We start from the raw sequence: 20971 nt of genomic DNA, 5'->3' as shown, positions 1-20971 counted from the left end.
TATTACTCCAGAACTGTCTCTCATTGTGTCTTTGTTTTTCAAAGTGCCGAAGAATTAAATGTAACTGTTTCCTCACCTGTCCTCAACAAACTTCTTTAAAGAGTTGTTTTAAGTAGTCTCATTTTTTTTCAAACTCATTCTCTTCTCAAGCTACTGTACTTTGAGTTTCATCTTTCCCTGTCACCAACATTATTTCTTGATCACCAGTTGCTTCCATGTTGACAAGTCCCTGTCGCCTCCTTTCTGATACAATATTAGTCAATTTCCCACCACTGTTTATGCAGGAGATAGCTTATTGATCTTGAAATATTTTATTATACTTGTTTCCAAGACACCAAAATTCTACCTTCCCTTGCCTTCCTTTTCATGTTTTTTTTAATTTATAAACACATTAAGCACTACTTTGCCATGACAGCTAAGCATACTTTACAACTCTTAACACTATTCCATATGGAATATAATACCCTTACAATATAATATAAACCCTTATTATAATATATATCAATATTACCCTTAGGTAATTATGTATATTATATAATACCTTATGTAATACCTATATATTACCTTATATATATATAATACCTAATATAATATAATACCTTGTCTGAATCAACATGTTTAAAATATAAATTTAATATATTTGAGAATATAGGAATTTGAAATCAGAAGGAAAGAAGCTAAGGTAGAATCATGAACACTGAGCTCAGTAGATACTTTATATTTGTCTTCTACCTTTACAAAATTAGAACCTGCTACTAATCTTAAGTAAATTGTTAAAGTAATATAGTTTTGCCCTGATACCATTAGCCATAACACCATAAGGTAACTGCTACTATTTAGCCTCAATTTTCCAGTTTCAAGGTAACACTGATGTTAACTTAGTTTTTTTGTTTTTTTGTTTTGTTTTGTTTTGTTTGCGGTATGCGGGCCTCTCACTGTTGTGGCCTCTCCCGTTGCGGAGCACAGGCTCCAGACACACAGGCTCAGCGGCCATGACTCACGGGCCCAGCCACTCCACAGCATGTGGGATCTTCCTGGACTGGGACATGAACCCGTGTCCCCTGCATCAGCAGGCGGACTCTCAACCACTGCATCACCAGGGAAGCCCCAATTAACTTAATTTTCTACTAAGTTTATAATGAAGTTGTAGGGATCTAGAATTCTCAACTGCATTATTTGAGGGTTTTTTTTTTAAGTTTGAGTTATATTCATATCTGAATATCTAACTTAAAGTAGTAAAAACAGAAAATGTTGATTTAAAACCTTAATCCTGTTGCTTAGTGCATGTAATAAAAGGTAATGTAAAAAGATACTGTTTATAAACAACATTTGAATATTTTTGTTATATTCCTTTCCAAAATGAACTTTAAAGTCAGTAGTTTAAGAACCATGAATATCCTTGCTAGAAGGCTTTTTTTCCCTCAGAGTTTCCTTTTAGGGTTACTTTGGTGTTTCGGATCTCCAGTGATAAATGTAGTCACTCATTTCCAAATGCTGTAAAGATGATTTCCCCAGTAATGGTATTTGGCTAAATTGGTCCAGCGTCTTAGTTGTAGATCATAGTCGGCAAGGTTCTTATGAACAGTCTTATTATCCAGTACCTTATCTGTTGGCAGGCAGATATGAAATATTGTATTTGGCTCATGTGTATATAGTCCTACAGAAAAAGACCCACTCTCTGAAGATTTGAGTAGCATGGTCACAAAATGTAGAGAATAAAGCATGATAAGACTTACAATCTCCAAACTAAATTAATCTTTATATCCAGAAAGAGCCTGTGTTTTCATATTTACACTTCATGCCTTACACATTTGTATTGTGGCACCTTGGAAAGCTGTAGGGGATAAGAGGGTTGGTGGAAGTCATGCCTATGGACCTGAGTTAGCAATTAAGTTCTTACAGTTGATCAAAAACTTTAGCAATGTAAAGGTGTTGACCTCTTTCACCAACACAGTAGACTAAGTCTGTAATCCATGTTTCTCTTTACTTATGTTGATAGAAAATATGTCTTGTTCTTAAATTTTATCTTTCACTCTCATCTCTTCCAGCCAGAAAAATCTACTTAACCTTCATCACTGAATGCTAGCATCTCCCTCTTGTGTCCCAAGCTTGTTCCAGATGCTTTCTTTTTCTTATAGCCATTTTCTTTTATTAAAGGCAGAGAGAATTCAATACCTTCATTTTCTCATAGCTCTTCTTACACCTCTAGGTGTAGGAGATATGAGAGTCATGATTATGTCATTTCCTACTAATCCTGCTGTGCAAAATGGGATAGTAGACTGATAGGTACAAGCATAGACACGGGCAAAGTTCATCTCCAGCAGATTATATAGAGACGTAAAGCATACAGACCAGTCACCAATTTAAATGTGTTGCAGGTTTTCATCATTTGACTAAGGTCTTGTCTCTCCAGCCATTTTTCTATCAACTTCAACACAAGGAAACAGTGGTAGCCAAGGCAAGGTGGCATTGGAGGGTATACCTGATAGGTAAGGCTCTGCTTAAGGCCCAGTGGATCTCTGTGGGATTTTGAGATTCTGTTTATGTTGAGACAAACTATTGGGTTAGCCAAAAAGTTCATTCGGGTTTTTCCATTAAGATGGTATGGAAAAACCCAAATGAACTTTTTGACCAACCCAATAACTCTGTTGCCCTACAAAGCTGGACAAGACCTCAGACTACTTCCTATGCTTTCAAATGATCTGCCTAGGAAAAGAGTTGAGAAGGAGTGAAAAGGAGTCAAGTTTTAATACTTCAGTTCACAGGTAACTCAGTACTTGAAGATGGAATATCAGATTTGCAGAAGGATGTCTGTGGAGTCTGAAGCAATTCAGTAACTGTTTAATCTTCTGAGATCTATTTGTAAATATTGGGAAAAGGGAGGGCTCAATCCTGTTTCCCCCTATTTTTTGCTATCTATTTTTTTTCCAAAGGTCCTTCTCTATGGCTCACGTTATATTCCAAGGACTTCACATTTATATATCAAACTCTGTAAAACTTGTATATCCTATCCTCTATTTGACATAGTTAAATGAGAAATTTTATTTTCACAGATCTCTTTTGGCAAATGTTCATTTTGGGTAGCTGTACCCACACTCAGCCAATTATCATATCTAAAAATAAAGCCATTTTGAGACATTATTTCCTTTCCCTCACCAGCCTATAGTGTCTTTAATTTCTATTCTAATTAGAAAGCATGTCCTGAATATGTGTGTTTACCTCTCTATCCTTCTTTGCACTTAAGTCTAAGACTAAGTCACTTACGGATTGCTGTAATAGTCACCTAACATGGGTCTCTCCTTTTACTCTTTATTCTTTATAGTCAGTGGTCCACCCAGTGGATAAAGAAATCTTAAAAATACATATAAGATCAATGTGACATCAAAGCCGAAAGAAGAATCTTCTGGTATAGAGGAAATTAAAAATTGCATCAAATGATGCTGACTAGCTGATAAAGATGTTTACAGACTAGCAAACACAAAATTCAGCAATATAAGTGTCATTAGTGATATGGATAAAAGCAGTTTGAGTGAAATGGTGTGGAGTGAAGTGGGATAAGAAGAGAAAGGAGGTGATAAACCAGAGATTTGGGTGAAAGAAATAAGGAAATGGATAAATAGCTGGAGAGAAATGTGAAGAAAGAGAGATATTTGGCATGAGAGCATACATGCATGCACATGTGTTTGTGATAGATTTCATTGTAAAAGACATCCATGTATGTCTGTATAATGGTGGAAGAAAATCCAGAAAAGGGAGAAACTTGAGATGCAGAAGAGAGAAATGGGATGAGGAATCTGAGATTTGAATTCATGGTAGACAAAGCAGCTAAATCTAGAGGATAGAATCATGGAGAGGAGGAAACATTGATGAAATTAATCTCAAACTGTGCCAGCTCTCCTTCCTTCAAATATTTGCTTACCTGTAAATTACTTGTATGCTAGATGAACAATTACCAAGAATTACAGCAGAAAGGAGCAGCGGGGAGGCTAAAGGCTTAGCAAAATTAGCTACATGTAGGGCTTCCCTGGTGGCGCAGTGGTTGAGAGTCCGCCTGCCGATTCAGGGGACACGGGTTCGTGCCCCGGCCCGGGAAGATCCCACATGCCGCAGAGCGGCTGGGCCTGTGACCCATGGTCGCCGAGCCTGCACGTATGGAGACTGTGCCCCGCAACCGGAGAGGCCACAACAGTGAGAGGCCCGCGTACCGCAAAAAAAAAAAAAAAAAAAAAAAGCTACATGTAAAACACTGATGGATCTCACAGATACAACCTGGAATGAAAAAAAGTAAGAAATGCCACATCAGGCATAACTAAGCACCAGTGATAGAAATAAAAATAGTCATCTTTGGGCTTCCCTGGTGGCGCAATGGTTGAGAATCTGCCTGCCAATGCAGGGGACACGGGTTCAAGCTCTGGTCTGGGAGGATTCCACATGCCACGGAGCAACTGGGCCCATGAGCCACAATTACTGAGCCTGTGCGTCTGGAGCCTGTGCTCCCCAACAAGAGAGGCCGCGATAGTGAGAGGCCTGCGCACCGCAATGAAGAGTGGCCCCCACTTGCCACAACTAGAGAAAGACCTCACACAGGAACGAAGACCCAACACAGCCATAAATTAATTAATTAATTAATTAAAAGGCAAACCTTTAAAAAAAAAGTAGTCATCTTTATCAGGGGAATTGATAGTACTGTAGAGGGATCACAAGATAGGATTCTGAAGTGCTTAAAATGTTATGTATTTTGATGCGGGGGGAATTACGTGGTTATATATCAAACATCAAACCATACACTTAAGATTTTTATTACTTTCTGCAGGTATGCCACGTAGCAATTGAAAAACAAACAAACAAAAAAACAGTGCAGATTTTATAATCCCCTTGGATCGTCAGACTACGATCATTATTTGAATTAAATGTAGCTAGATAAACTGGTTTATTCCTCCTTTTGTCACACACAAACAAGCCATTAAATCCTGAGCCCCACGAGAGAAGAGATTTGTCTGCTTTGTTCCTTGACATATTCCAGCTGTTCAGCAGTAAGATTTAACAGCTGTTATCAAATGATGAGTGTTTTCATGACTCAGTATTTTGGGCAAACAATTCTTCCTGTTAACTCCCACCCCATTTTACTCTATATAGTGTGAATATGAATAAGCCTGAAGATGTTTAAAAAAGAAATTTTCTCAAGAGTTCAAATTTATCCATTTATTAAGTCTCTGAATTTGGAGACACACATGAAACAGAAATCCCAGCAGATACCTTGATTCTGGTTATATAACTGGCATATTATCAACTCATTTGGTAAACTGCCATCCAATATCAAAATTAGTATTTTTCATCATTTGGGGTAATTTGTCTATCATTGTAATATTAATATGTTTGCATGATCTTTGAACATCTAGTGTTATAAACTTTATTTTCAGGAAGTGTATAATTTGCATAAAATTTAAGGCTGGAGATATTCAAGTTTGGGGCTATAAAAGATGGAGAATGAAAGCAAGAAGGAATTCTCAAAACTTCCTTAAATCCAACAATCCCACATAAAGCAGGAGCTCCAGACACAATACATAGATCTATGAAAATGACTGGGGACAAGTCCAGGGCTCTTTTATACATCTCTTAAATCTTCCCTGAAATAGAGGGAGTTGCCCAGCAGTGTGAACCCTGAAACACCCACCAGTGTGACAGTTCCATTTTTACTTCTCCCAATAATGAGGTATGGAAAGAATATATAATAGGAATGTAGAAGTCTATACGTGGATGGGACCAAATTGCACATAAGTGAAAAAAAAATCAGTAATCTTCCATCTGAGCTGTACAGATGCTACCGTTTCTTGCCAAATCATGAGCATTTAATTTTCTCCAGTAACAAATCAGTGATTGGATGCAACATTATAGAGAAAATGAGGCAAATCTCATGTGATTTCCAGTAATTCATTTCCAACTCAGAAACTTTTGTTTATACACTTATCCCATGTAGATGTGTCTTTGAGATGCTCTTAACACAAGTGCTATTTTACTTCTCATTTGAAAGTTTTCCTCCATCTTTTGATAGTAATAGTAGGTACCCTCTCAAACTCATATTCAAAATTAATATAAGTTTAGACATAAGGGATACTGACCCTAAAACTTGAAATCTTCATCTGTCTTGTGTTCCTCTTTCTGGGTTTCCTTACCTGCAATATCCAGTTGATATTTTTTTATCTAGAATAGCAGGTGTATTATGTGTTCCTCTAATCTGCAGTGAGATTTAACTTAAAAGACCTATAAGCCTTCTCAGAGTGTCATTTGGTAAGTGTTTGAAGATGGGGGAATTATAAATTATACTTGCATTTGACCTATTCTGTGTCCTAGATTTCCTAACTTAATTATTTCACTTCACTACAGGTCACCAAACTGCCTTACGTAACGGTAGTATTAATCATGTTGCCAAATCTATAGTTAGGGTACCTTGCTTTCCTATGACTCTAATGTTCTTTAATTCAACATGTCTGGGACAGGGGATGTTTTTGGGTATCTCAGTCTTAAACTTTATTTATGCCTTTTCCCTCACTGTCTCTTTGTATGACTTAAGAGAAATGTGACTATCATTTTCAAAGTTTCCTTGGAGAGCTTGGGAGATAGTAAGACTTTTGTCTCCCAGACACATTCAGTTAGTCTCACAAGTATAACAGTCTCTCCTGTAGAACATTTTCAAGACACATTATAGGTGTGCCATTCCTGTTCCTATCTGCACCTCTGCCTCACACCCAGATAACAGTCAGACTCACATAATTAAATCAATTTTTGATTTGTTTCCTTCTACAATGGTTTTGTTCTTGCAGAATTCCTCTTATATATTGGTTTTAATTTTTGCTTTAAAACATCATATTTAAAATTTGAATTTTTAAAATTTGTATATATGTATAGCTTAGTTTGGGCTTACATACTTAAAATTCCAAGATGATATGCCATTTTTATTAAACGTTTCTTATTTTTACTATTTCCTATTTTCCATTGTTTTTCTTTTCACTTTATTTTATTATTTTTTTTACATCTTTATTGGAGTATAATTGCTTTACAATGGTGTGTTAGTTTCTGCTTTATAACAAAGTGAATCAGCTCTACATATACATATATCCCCATATCTTCTCCCTCTTGCATCTCTCTCAAACCCTCCCTATCCCAACCTTCTAGGTGGTCACGAAGCACAGAACTGATCTCCCTGTGCTATATGGCTGCTTCCCACTAGCTATCTATTTTACATTTGGTAGTATATATGTCCATGCCACTCTCTCACTTCGTCCCAGCTTACCCTTCTGCCTCCCCATGTCCATTATCTACGTCTACATCTTTATTCCTGTCCTGCCCCTAGGTTCTTCAGAACTTTTTTTTTTTTTTTTTTTAGATTCCATATATATGTGTTAGCATATGGTATTTGTTTTTCTCTTTCTGACTTACTTCACTCTGTATGACAATCTCCAGGTCCATTGACCTCACTACAGATAATTCAATTTTGTTTCTTTTTATGGCTGAGTAATATTCCATTGTATATATGTGTCACATCTTCTTTATCCATTCATCTGTCAGTGGACATTTAGGTTGCTTTCATGTCCTGGCCATTGTAAATAGAGCTGCAATGAACATTGTAGTACATGACTCTTTTTGAATTATGGTTTTCTCAGGGTATATGCCCAGTAGTGGGGTTGCTGGGTCATAGGTAGCTCTATTTTCAGTTTTTTGAGGAACCTCCATACTATTCTCCATAGTGGCTGTATCAATTTCCATTCCCACCAACAGTGTGAGAGTGTTTCCTTGTCTCCACATCCTCTCCAGTATTTATTGTTTCCAGATTTTTTGATGATGGCCATTCTGACTGGTGTGAGATGATATCTCATTGTAGTTTTGATTTGCATTTCTCTAATGATTAGTGATGTTGAGCATTCTTTCATGTGTTTGTTGCCAATCTGTATATCTTCTTTGGAGAAATGTCTATTTAGGTCTTCTGCCCATTTATGGATTGGGTAGTTTGTTTTTTTGTTATTGAGCTGCATAGGCTGCTTATAAATTTTGGAGATTAATCCTTTGTCAGTTGCTTCATTTGCAAATATTTTCTCCCATAATGAGTGTTGTCTTTACATCTTGTTTATGGTTTCCTTTGCTGTGCAAAGGCTTTTAAGTTTCATTAGCTTCTATTTGTTTACTTTTGTTTTTATTTCCATTTCTCTAAAGGTGGCTCAAAAAGGATCTTGCTGTGATTTATGTCATAGAGTGTTCTGCCTAGGTTTTCCTCAAAGAGTCTTATAGTGTCTGGCCTTACATTTAGGTCTTTAATCCATTTTGAGTTTCTTTTTGTATATGATGTTAGGGAGTGTTCTAATTTCATTCTTTTAGATGTAGCTGTCCAGTTTTCCCAGCAGCACTTATTGAAGAGGCTGTCTTTTCTCCATTGTATATTCTTTCCTCCTTTATCAAAGGTAAGGTGGCCACATGTGCATGGGTTTATATCTGGGCTTTCTATCCTGTTCCATTGATCTGTATTCCTGTTTTTGTGCCAGTACCATACTGTCTTTATTACTGTACCTTTGCAGTACAGTCTGAAGTATGGGAGCCTGATTCCTCCAGCTCTGTTCATCTTTCTCAAGATTGCTTTGGCTATTCGGGGTCTTTTGTGTTTCCATACAAATTGTGAAATTTTTTGTTCTAGTTCTGAGAAAAATGCCATTCGTAGTTTGATAGGGATTGCATTGAATCTGTAGGTTGCTTTGGGTAGTAGAGTCATTTTCACAATGTTGATTCTTCCAATACAAGAGCATGGTATATCTCTCCAACAGTTTGTGTCTTTAATTTCTTTCATCAGTGTCTTATAGTTTTCTACATACAGGTCTTTTGTCTCCTTCAGTAGGTTTATTCCTAGGTATTTTATTATTTTTGTTGAAATGGTAAATGAGAGTGTTTCCTTAATTTCTCTTTCAGATTTTTCATCATCAGTGTATACGAATGCAAGAGATTTCTGTGCATTATGTATCCTGATACTTTACCAAATTCATTGATTACCTCTGGTAGTTTTCTGATATGATTTTTAGGAGTCTCTTATCTTTTTCCATCCCCTCCCTTTCAGTCTGTATGTGTCGATAGGTCTGAAGTGGCTCTCTTGTAGACAGCATATATTTGGGTCTTGTTTTTATATCCTTTCAGCCAGTCTGTGTCTTTTGGTTGGAGCATTTAATCCATTTACATTTAAGGTAGTTATCAATATGTATGTCCCTATTACCATTTCCTTAATTGTTTTGGATTTGTTATTGTAGTGCTTTTCCTTCTCTTGTGATTTCTGCCTGGAGAAGTTCCTTTAGCATTTGTTGTAAAGCTGGTTGGGTGGTGTTGACTTCTCTTAGCTCTTGCTTTTGTGTAAAGGTTTTAATTTCTCCATGGAACCTGAATGAGATCCTTGCTGGTAGAGTAATCTTGGTTGTAGGATTTTCCCTTTCATCACTTTAAATATGTTCTGCCACTCCCTTCTGGCTTACAGAGTTTTTGCTGAAAGATCTGCTGTTAACCTTATGGGGATTCCCTTGTATGTTATTTGTTGCTTTTCCCTTGCTTTTAATATTTTTTTCTTTTCATTTAATTTTTGAGTTTGATTAATATGTGTCTTGGCATGTTTCTCCTTGAATTTATCCTGTATGGGACTCTCTGCACTTCCTGGACTTGATTGACTATTTCCTTTCCCATATTAGGGAAATTTTCAACTCCAATCTCTTCAAAATTTTTTTTTCAGTCTCTTTCTTTTTCTCTTCTTATTCTGGGACCCCTGTAATTCGAATGTAGGTGCATTTAATGTTGTCCCAGATGTCTGTGAGACTGTCCTCAATTATTTTCCTTCTTTTTTCTTTATTCTGTCCTGTGGTAGTTATTTCCACTATTTTATCTTCCAGGTCACTTATCTGGTCTTCTCCTTCAGTTATTCTGCTATTGATTCCTTCTAGAGAATTTTTAATTTCATTTATTGTGCTGTTCTTCATTTTTTTTTTCTTTAGTTCTTCTATATCCTTATTAAACATTTCTTGTATTTTCTCCATTCTATTTCCAAGATTTTGGATCATTTTTCCTGTCATTACTCTGAATACTTTTTCAGGTAGACTGTCTATTTCCTCTTCATTTGTTTGGTCTGGTGGGTTTTTATCTTGCTCCTTCATCTGCTGCATATTTCTCTGTCTTATCATTTTGCTTAACTTACTGTTTTGGGGGTCTCCTTTTCTCAGGCTGCAGGTTTGTAGTTCATGTTCTTTTTGGTGTCTGCCCTCAGTAGGTGAGGTTGGTTCAGTGGGTTGTGTAGGCTTCCTGGTAGAGTGAACTAGTTCCTGTGTTCTGGTGGATGAGGCTGGATCTTGTCTTTCTGTTGGGCAAGTCTGTGTCCAGTGGTGTGTTTTGGGGTGTCTGTGACCTTATTATGATTTTAGTCAGCCTCTCTGCTAATGGCTGGTGTTGTGTTCCTGTCTTGCTAGTTGTTTGGCATAAGGTGTCCAGCACTGTAGCTTGTTGGTTGTTGAATGGAGGTGGGTCTTAGCATTGAGACAGAGATCTCTTGGAGGGCTTTCACTGTTTGATATTATGTGGAGCCGGGAGGTCTCTGGTGGACCAATGTCCTGAACTCAGCTCTTCCTCCTCAGAGGCACAGGCCTGACCCTTGGCCAGAGCACCAAGACCCTGTCAGCTACATGGCTCTGAAGTAAAGGGAGATAAAAAGAAAGAAAAATTAATAAATGAAATAAAGTTATTAGAATAATTTAAAAAAAAATTAGTAAAAATTAAAACAACTAAAAAGTAATAAAAAAAGAGAAAGAAACAAGAGAGCAACCAAGCCAAAAAACAAATCCACCAATGACAGCAAGTGCTAAATACTATACAAAGAAAAAAATAATAATAATAAAAGGACAGAACCCTAGAACAAATGATAAAAGCAATGCTATACAGGCAAAATCACACAAAGAAGCACACATATACACACTCACAAAAAGAGAAAAAGAAAAATATAATCTATATATATAATAAAAAAAGGAAGAGAGCAATCACATCAATAAACAAATCTACCAATGATAATAAGCTCTAAATTCCAAACTAAGATATACATAAAACCAGAAACAAATTAGATGCAGAAAACAAACCGGAAGTCTACAGCTGCTCCCAAAGTCCACCACCTCAATTTTGGGATGATTCGTTGTCTATTCAGGAATTCCAGAGTTGCAGGATACACATCAAGTTGATTGTGGAGATTTAATCTGCTGCTCCTGAGGTTGCTGGGAGAGATTTCCCTTTCTCTTCTTTGTTCTCACAGCTCCTTGGATTCAGCTTTGTATTTGGCCCCACCTCTGCGTGTAGGTCGCCTGAGGGCATCTGCTCTTCCCTCAGACAGTATGGGGTTAAAGTAGCAGCTGATTAGGGGGCTCTGGCTCACTCAGGCCAGAGGGAGGGAGGGGTATGGAATGCGGAGTGAACCTGCTCCAGCAGAGGCCAGCGTGAGGTTGCAACAGCCTGAGGCCTGTTGTGTGTTCTCTGCAGAAGTTTCCCTGGATCAGGAGACCCTGGCAGTGACAGGCTGCACAGGTTCCCAGGAGGGAAGGTGTGGATAGTGACCTGTGCTTGCACACAGGCTTCTTGGTGGCTGCAGCAACAGCCTTAGCATTTCATGCCCGTCTGGTGCCTGCACGGACAGCCGTGGCTCGTGCCCATCTCTGGAGCTCATTTAGACGGTGCTCTGAATCCCCTCTCCTCACACACCACAAACTCCCTTCCAGCTAGCTATGGTGCACTAGCCCCCTTTAGGCTGTGTTCATGCAGCCAACCCCAGTCCTCTCCCTGGGATCTGACCTCTGAAGCCTGAGCCTCAGCTCCCAGCCACTGTCCACCCCGTCGGGTGAGCCTCTCAGGCTGGTGAGTGCTGATCAGCACAGATCCTCTCTGCGGGACTCTCTCTGCTTTGCCCTCTCCACCCCTGTTGCTGCGCTCTCCTCCATGACTCCGAAGCTTCCCCATGCCTACCCCACGTCTCTGCCAGTAAAGGGGCGTCCTAGTGTGTGGAAACTTTTCCTCCTTCACAGCTCCCTCCCAGAGGTGCAGGTCCGTCCCTATTCTTTTGCCTCTGTTTTTTCTTTTTTCTTTTTCCTACCCAGGTACACGGGGTGTTTCTTGTCTTTTGGGAAATCTGAGGTCTTCTGCCAGTGTTCAGTAGGTGTTCTGTAGGAGTTGTTCCACATGTAGATGTATTTCTGATATATTTGTGGGGAGAAAGGTGATCTGCACGTCTTACTCCTCTGCCATCTTGAAGCACACCCACAAGAAAATCTTAAAATCATTAATACAAAATGCCACAGTGCCAAAATCAGAAATGATTTCTATCACTAAAATATTAGGAATATTTCAAATAAAGGAAGCCAGTATATTATAATTGGGTTTGAAATCTAGCATCACCACTGACTGTTTTTCCTTAAAATTAATTACAAATTCCATTCCTCATGTAAAACATTACCTCTGAAGGATGTTCTGATAATTGTCATATAATAAACATTAAGTGAGTAAAAGAGTACTTGGCATTTAGATAGTTTTTAATACTAATATTAATACTTGTTGGCTGCAAACTTAGACTGCCAGATATTTCTTCAGCAGGGATGGGTTTATTCAGGATCAGCAGAGAGTTGCAATTTGGGGTCTGCCAACATGGAGAGCCACATGTAAGTCCTGGCTCATCAGGCATGGAGAGGTCTTTTATAGAGGGAGAAAGGAAAGTGGGAGGGCTACAGTAAACAAACATAGCTTTTGATTGGCTGAGTCCTTTCCAGGAAAGAAGAGGAGTCTCTCTTCTTCCTATTGGCTTCTGCTATCACTGCAAGGTGTGACAGCTCCTCCCTCTAGTTTCCCACATGTATTTAATTGAGGTTTCTGCTTATTAAATCTTACAAACCTATTATTGTATTAGTAGAATATTTCTATTACTTTTATTATTATCTTTCTTCCAATATCAAGATAAAGTATGATGTAATGTATCCACTGTTATAAGGTTTATTTTACTTTATTTATTTATTATTATTATTTTTTTTTGTGGTACACAGGCCTCTCTTTGTTGTGGCCTCTCCCATTGCAGAGCACAGGCTCCGGACGTGCAGGCTCAGTGGCCATGGCTCACGGGCCCAGCCGCTCCACGGCATGTGGGATCTTCCCGGACCGGGGCACGAACCTGTGTCCCCTGCATCGGCAGGTGGACTCTCAACCACTGTGCCACCAGGAAAGCCCTTATTTTATTTTTAATTCTGATTCTTCCAGCAGATATATTTCCCAAGAGCAATTCAATTGATTTTGCCTTGATATTTTTATTTTTTTAATTAATATTTATTTATTGCTGTGCTGCATGTCTTGCAGGATCTTAGTTCCCCTATCAGATACTGAACCTGGGCCCTCAGCATTGAAAGTGCAGAGTCCTAACCACTGAACTGCCAGGGAATTCTGACTTTTTTTTAATAAAATGATAATACAGCCTGAGAGAGTAATGAGACCCTTTAGCCAGTTGAGAAAATTAAGGAGGAACTAATGAATGAAGGTACAAATTATTTATATGTATTAACAAAGTCACGGCAACCACGTGTTGTCCTGATCTTACAAAATGAAAATTTTAGTTTCGGTCTTTTTCCCTGATAGTATGTTGTATTTAGAGAATTTTTATTTCACAGTTGTTTCCAGCTATATGACAGAGGCCTGAATTACATCTTTTATATGTGATTTCCAGGTGTAAGTCTAAATACCTTCTGAAATGTAAGAGTGATTGTGTGTGTGTGTCTGTGTGAATGCCCCAAATCAGTAATTATATCACTATGGTCAATTATACCAAGAAGTTGCACTTAATTGTAGATGAAAAGATTTAGGTTTTTAATTTAAAATCTATAGACAAAACAACTATCCAGTTCTTATTAGCATCATGGACCTGATGATGTTTCTTTCAATATTGTGTTCTTCTTTTTTTGGTACATTAAGGTGTTCATTCGTGTGGTTAGAACAGTAGGAAAAAAAAATCCATTTTAATGGTTAAATGTTTTTCAGACCACACGTATTATCAACTTCCATTTGCCACTACTGAAATTTATATTAGGAGCAGCAATTAAATTTTCAAGTTGATTTTTGCAATCTACGTTAAAATGATCCTTGGTAATATGCAAGTGGGAAACTAAACTTCACTTCTTATAAACTCTGTATCAGATGATGATTGCACAAGTCACCAATTTCCAAAAGCTGGTATTGTTATATATTGTAGCCCTTTCCTTTCTTTATGTCCAATGTTCGATCATTCCCCAAATCAAAAAATTCTTATAATTTTCCTTCATTATTGTCAATCACTCCCTCTACAACACCATTGCTGTACAGAGATTTGAATCCTTATTATTTCTTATCTGGATTCCTCCAGTATATTGCTAACTCTTTTCTCATCATTAGTCTTAGATCTTTCAATTTATCTCACTGACCAACTGACAAAATTATCTTCATAAAATATATTGCTTTTTGATTTTAAGATATTTTTATAGCCATAGACTCACATGCAAGGATTTACATGATTTCCCTTCTTAGCTATGTATCTCCAAAATATCCTTGCTTCATGATAATTGATATTTTTGTGGCCTCTGCCATAATTAACCATGGTCCTTTGATATCATGGACAATACCTGGAATACACTAACTTGTTACAAATAGGGTTATTTAAGAACTTGCACTGGAATCTCCAATATTCCTTATTATATGTTTGTAAGAGCTTTCTATTCAGAAGCAAGGGGAAATTCACATTCATACAGAATCTCTAAGAGTGAAAGAATCCATGCTGCCTGCTTCTAGCCATCTTTCTTAAGCCAACTTCTACCACCTGATACAAGTAGGTGCTGATTCTTAGGTCAAAAATCTTTTCCTATGATTCCTACCGAAATTTCCATATGAGATTAGAGCCAAATCCAGCATAGACCGTTTTTTTTTTGTTTGTTTTGTTTTGTTTTTAACATCTTTATTGGAGTATAATTGCTTTACAATGGTATGTTAGTTTCTGCTGTATAATAAAGTGAATCAGCTCTACAGAAACATACATCTCCATATCTCCTCCCTCTTGCATCTCGCTCCCACCCTCCCTATCCCAGCTTTCTAGGTGGACACAAAGCACCAGGCTGATCTCCCTTTGCTATGTGGCTGCTTCCCACTAGCTATACATTTGCTGGTAAATATATGTCCATGCCACTCTCTCACTTCAACCCAGCTCACCCTTCCCCTTCCCCGTGTCCTCAAGTTCATTTGCTATGTCTGCATTTTTATTCCTGTCTTGCCCCTAGGTTCTTCAGAACCATTTTTTTTTCTTTTTTAGATTTCATATATATGTGTTAACATACAGTATTTGTTTTTCTCTTTCTGACTTACTTCACTTTTTATGAGTCTCTAGGTCCATCCACCTCACTACAAATAATTTTGTTTCCTTTTATGGATGAGTAATATTCCATTGTATATATGTGCCACATCTTCTTTATCCATTCATCTGTTGATGGACACTTAGGTTGCTTCCATGTCCTGGCTATTGTAAATAGAGCTGCAGTGAACATTGTAGTACATGGTTTGGCTTGTCTGAAAATTCACTCTAGAGATCTAGTCAGAAGTATGATACATTCAAAACAAACATCAGTTAGAAGGTCACTGAGATGTTCTAGATAAGAGGTAATATGGTTAGGGTGCTAACAATGGGAAGGAAAAGTGTTTGGATAGAGATTATAAATATTGTAAGTTTTAGCCCAAAGAAATCGGTTATGCTAGATATAGCATGCGAGCACAAGAAAAGAGTCAAGACTGACTCAAGATTTTTGGCCTAAACTGCACATAAAATGAGGCAACACTGTGGGAACAACCTATTATTTGGGAAAAGTGAAAATCAAGAATTAAGTTTTAGTTATTTCAATAGCTGTTAATCAGGATTCCAAGAGCAGGATTTCGGATGATAGATATGTGTGTCAACATGGGAGAAAAGTATGAAATTTTATATATATTTATATTTGGCTACTGAATTAAATCCCATATCTCTGTGTCTTACAATATTTTTTTCTTAGATCACAGTTCAGTACATGTTGCAGGACTCCCCAAGAAATGGCACTGTGCTCTTATCTCCTGTCATTCTGTTTTCCTGTCATTTAGACAAATGACCTATGTAGCCTTCACAGAAGGAGAGCCATTACAGAATAGCATGTAGGAGTCTTTATGCCCAGGACTGAAGGGTTCCAAATACACTCTTCCTCAGTACCTGCAGTGGTACCTCTAGGACCTCCCCACCTCTAAAATTCTCAGATATATAAGTCCCATTGTTGGCTCTCTGTACCTGTCATTCCACATTCACAGATTCAACCAACCTCGCATAGTGTAGTAATATATACATTTATTGAAAAAAATCAGCTTAAGAGTGGACCCACACAGTTCAAGCCCATGTTATTCAAGGGTCAACTCTACTTCTTCCCACACAATCCTGACCAAAATGCAGTCATCTGGCACTGAACTAATTACACAGAAAAGCTGAGAAAATTTTTTATCCTATCTGCTCATGAATACCAAGTAACCAAGAAATACTTGGCAGTCTCTGACACAGTGGTTATGAGGAATTAATGAAGGGTATCTTTACAAGATTACACTTCATTGTAGTTTGATGGGTCTTATTTACTGTCTGGGGAGAGGTTTCTTTTGATACCGGTGAGCTTGTGGGCAGAGTTACTTTGTGCCATAGAACAAAATTAGATCTCATGCCATAAGAGGACTTGGAAAGATAATTTGGAAAATAAATCTTGTGCCACAATGCAGTGGTAATTGAACAGGAATATCTTGAACCACAAGGCAGCTTTGAACACAGACATCTTGTTATAAATGGTTGCATTCCCTTAACTGGGAGAATCAGTTGTTTCAAATGTTGCTCACAGTCTAAGTAAGATGACTTCTGAGATATGATGATTGGATTCAACATTTAGAGGTTAATAGCTGCTTGAGAGGAATGGTGGTGACAAAATCCTTTCTTGGATTCAAGAAAGAATAGAATATTATAGCTGTAAAAATGAGCAGAGAAATGAGTCATAGTTGAATGAGATATAGGATCATTGGAAGGATTTGCTTTTTCTTCTTTTCATGTTCTGGCTTGTCCATTGACACGACTAATTCAATAAAGCTGAAATAGTCAATCATGAAAAAGTACAAAGGAACAATTGCATATGTAATATGATCAAATAATCAAATATACACTGTATCCTGTACACAAGAGCACCTCTCCTTACACAGGACAACAGATGCTTCATCATTCAATTAAGTGGGGAGGAAGCACAGCTAAGAATTATTGTACTTTCATGTGTTTGAGTGTGACTACATTTTTATCCAAAAACCTCTGGAGTTGAAATACTACAGGGTTAGAATACTGGAAAGTCATGAGTGCAGCCTGAAGTTTGGGACACTTGGATACTCTGGAAGGTGTTATTACGGGTAATGATAAGATCTAGGATTCCAGCATGACATAGTGGTTGGGTAGACAAGAGGAAAATATATTTGAAGATAAATTCAAGGATTTGAGAATGCATAATCTCTGAAACTGTATCCTATGTAGATTTCTTTGTTTCTATTTTGCTTAGAGTGAATTTCCTCCCAGAAGGTTCCCAAGCCCCTTATAAAAATAAACCAGAGTGATCAACATGGACCTTTAAAGTATAAACATCACCCTAGATATTGCAAAATCTTGCTTAATGACTTTAAAGAAAATTATCCTGCTGTTCTATCTCACAATAAGATGGAAAATCGAAATTTAGCTAAATTAAAACTAAAATTCAGCTTAGGTGTGACTACCTCATTCTTTTGTCAATTTATCATTGGTAATTATATTAGAATTAAATATAAAAATTAATTTGTTATTTTCATCCTCAAGGCATGAACATCTATCAATCATAAAGGCAAAAAAGAGCAATAAAACTTTTCTAAGACAAAAGTTTTAAACTGAATAGGGTTAAAGAATAATGGCACATAAGTATGCCATGATATAACAAAACTGAACATAAAGCAACATTGTCTTTTGGGGGGAATATTAACTTGACCTCAAAACTCACATTTCATTAAATTACTAAACTCATTGTTTTTCAGTCAATCTTGAAAATGCATTTATAGAGGTGTTTTAGTTTATAACAAACAAAAATTCAATGTCATATTTTAAACACATTTAATAAAGAAATACACTTAAATTTTAAACAATATCAATTTATGAACTAATATGTGTAATTATTGAGACATTTCTCAGGAAATAATATTAAAACTTGTGCAAATAAAAGTCCAAGTTTTGTATATAATTTAGTCTTTATAAAAACTGCACTCTAAAATATAACAGGAGAGAGTAAGGGAGTGAAAGGGGTTGAAAGAGAAAGAGAGGAAAAAGGAAATTAAAAGAAAAATATCCAAGAATAATTATTTTTCAGTTCCAAGAGAAATGATGATTCAGTCCAATATATTTAAAATTGAAGGGAAAAAAGCTCAAGTTCACTGCTTTCCTGTTACTACTCTTTCCAGAGCTGTGCCAAATGTCATTATTAAGGTGGCCATTTACATATAGTGCCATAACATGGGGAGCTTAAAGGTTAAGGTCAGTAGTAGAAAGAACTTCATTGAAAAGGCCACGTTTTAGAAATGGGAACATCTTTTTACTAGTAATGTGAAATGGGGAATTAAGGCAATGACCTAAATAATTAAAGTAAAACAAACCCTCTGCATCTAAGAGAAAAATAAAAGAGAACTTCAAAACTTAAATCATCACAAATTACTGTCAACATTGATCACATTAATGGGGTAATTGCTCAGCATGCACTTTAAAGAGGCTACATATCTCCAAATGAAGTCATTTCTATATGTAGACATTGATTTACTGATTTGTGTTTTATTATTTCCAAAGTCTCAGTGATTGATTTCTTTTGATACAATGAGCTAATTTTGATATTAAGACAGGAAAAAAAATGTGTATAGTCTATACTAAGTAGTGCTTATTTTTATTTTTTGAAATCCATACATTATAAGGGTCAAATATTAAACTTGTATTGTGGCAAATGTAAACTACATAATGAAATGTTATCTTTTCATGTTATCTAAAATATGCAAATTGGAAGCACATGACCCTTACAATTCTGCATACTTATTATTTCCTGGAGTCTTTTAATTTATTTTTTTAAATTAATTTATTTGGAGTATAGTTGATTTACAATGTTGTGTTAGTTTCTCCTGTACAGCAAAGTGAATCAGTTATACATACACATATTTCACTCTCTTTTAGATTCTTTTCCCATATAGGTCATTACAAAGTATTGAGTAGAGTTCCCTGTGCTATGAGTATGTTCTTATTAGTTATCATTTTTGTACATAGTAGCATGTATATGTCAATCTCAATCTCCCAATTTATCCCTTCTCCCCCTTTCCCCCTTGGTAACCATTAGTTTGTTTTCTACATCTGTGACTTTATTTCTGTTTTATAAGTAAGTTCATTTGTACCATTTTTTTTAATCCACGTGTAAGCGATATATGACATTTGTCTTTCTCTGTCTGACTTACTTCACTCATTATGAAAATCTGTAGGTCATCCATCCATGTTGCTGCAAATGGCATTAGTTTTTTTTTTATGGCTGAGTAATATTCCACTGTATATATGTACCACATTCTTCTTTATCCATTCATCTGTTAATGGACATTTAGGTTGCTTCCATGTCCTGGCTGTTATAAATAGTGCAGGGCATATAACCGGAGAAAAACATAATTCAAAAATATACAGGCACCTCCATGTTCACTGCAGCACTAAAGTCCTTTTAAAACCAGCACAGTCAAAGCCCCTTGTCTCATGCATGTCACAACCAACAAAAGGGTCTGACAACTGATACGCACTGTAGCATGGACCTCTTCCTGCTTCAATTGTATCTTGTCTCCCTCCTTCCACTTTTCCTTCATCCATTCCTCCCTCTCTTTATATGTGGTTCTTTCTTTCTTTGCCATTTGAAACAATGGAAATTGTGTAGGCAGGAAACACAAGAGAAGAAAAAGACCTACAATAACAAACCCAAAACAATTAAGAAAATGGGAATAGGAAAATATATATCGATAACTACCTTAAATGTAAATGGATTAAATGCTCCAACCAAAAGACATAGCCTGGCTGAATGGATACAAAAAGAAGACCCATATATTTGCTGCCTACAAGAGACCCACTTCAGAAATAGGGACACATACAGACTGAAAGTGAGGGGATGGAAAATGATATTCCATGCAAAAGGAAATCAAAAGACAGCTGGAGTAGCAATTCTCATATCAGAAAAAATAGACTTTAAAACAAAGACTATTACAAGAGACAAAGAAGGACACTACATAATGATAAAAGGATCAATCCAAGAAGAAGATATAATAATTGTAAATATTTATGCACCCAACATAGGAGCACCTCAATACATAAGGCAAATACTAACAGCCATAAAAGGGGAAATCAAAAGTAACACAATCATAGTAGGGGACTTTAACACCCCACTTTCATGAATGGACAGATCATCCAAAATGAAAGTAAATAAGGAAACACAAGCTTTAAATGATACATTAAACAAGATAGATTTAATTGATATTTATAGGACATTTCATCCAAAAACAACAGAATACCCTTTCTTCTCAAGTGCTCATGGAACATTCTCCAGGATAGATCATATCTTGGGTCACAAATCAAGCCTTGGTAAATTTAAGAAAGTTGAAATCATATCAAATATTTTTTCTGACCACAATGCTATGAGACTAGATATCAATTACAGGAAAAAATCTGTAAAAAATACAAACACATGGAGGCTAAACAATACACTACTTAATATCCAAGGGATCACTGAAGAAATCAAAGATGAAATTAAAAAATACCTAGAAACAAATGACAATGGAGACACGACAACCCAAAACCTATAGG

General features: G+C 36.7%; 1 pseudogene; it reads right to left on the bottom strand.

Annotated features, from left to right (window-relative positions):
* Positions 1-1440: 1440 nt before the first annotated feature.
* LOC132520304 (protein downstream neighbor of Son-like) lies at positions 1441-7307 on the bottom strand (annotated as a pseudogene).
* Between the last annotated feature and the right edge of the window lie 13664 nt (positions 7308-20971).

This window comes from Lagenorhynchus albirostris, chromosome 5 (assembly GCF_949774975.1).
Source record: "Lagenorhynchus albirostris chromosome 5, mLagAlb1.1, whole genome shotgun sequence".
NCBI lineage: Eukaryota > Metazoa > Chordata > Mammalia > Artiodactyla > Delphinidae > Lagenorhynchus > Lagenorhynchus albirostris.
Note: the sequence above shows the minus strand (reverse complement) of the source record. Positions and strands in the feature narration are given on the sequence as shown.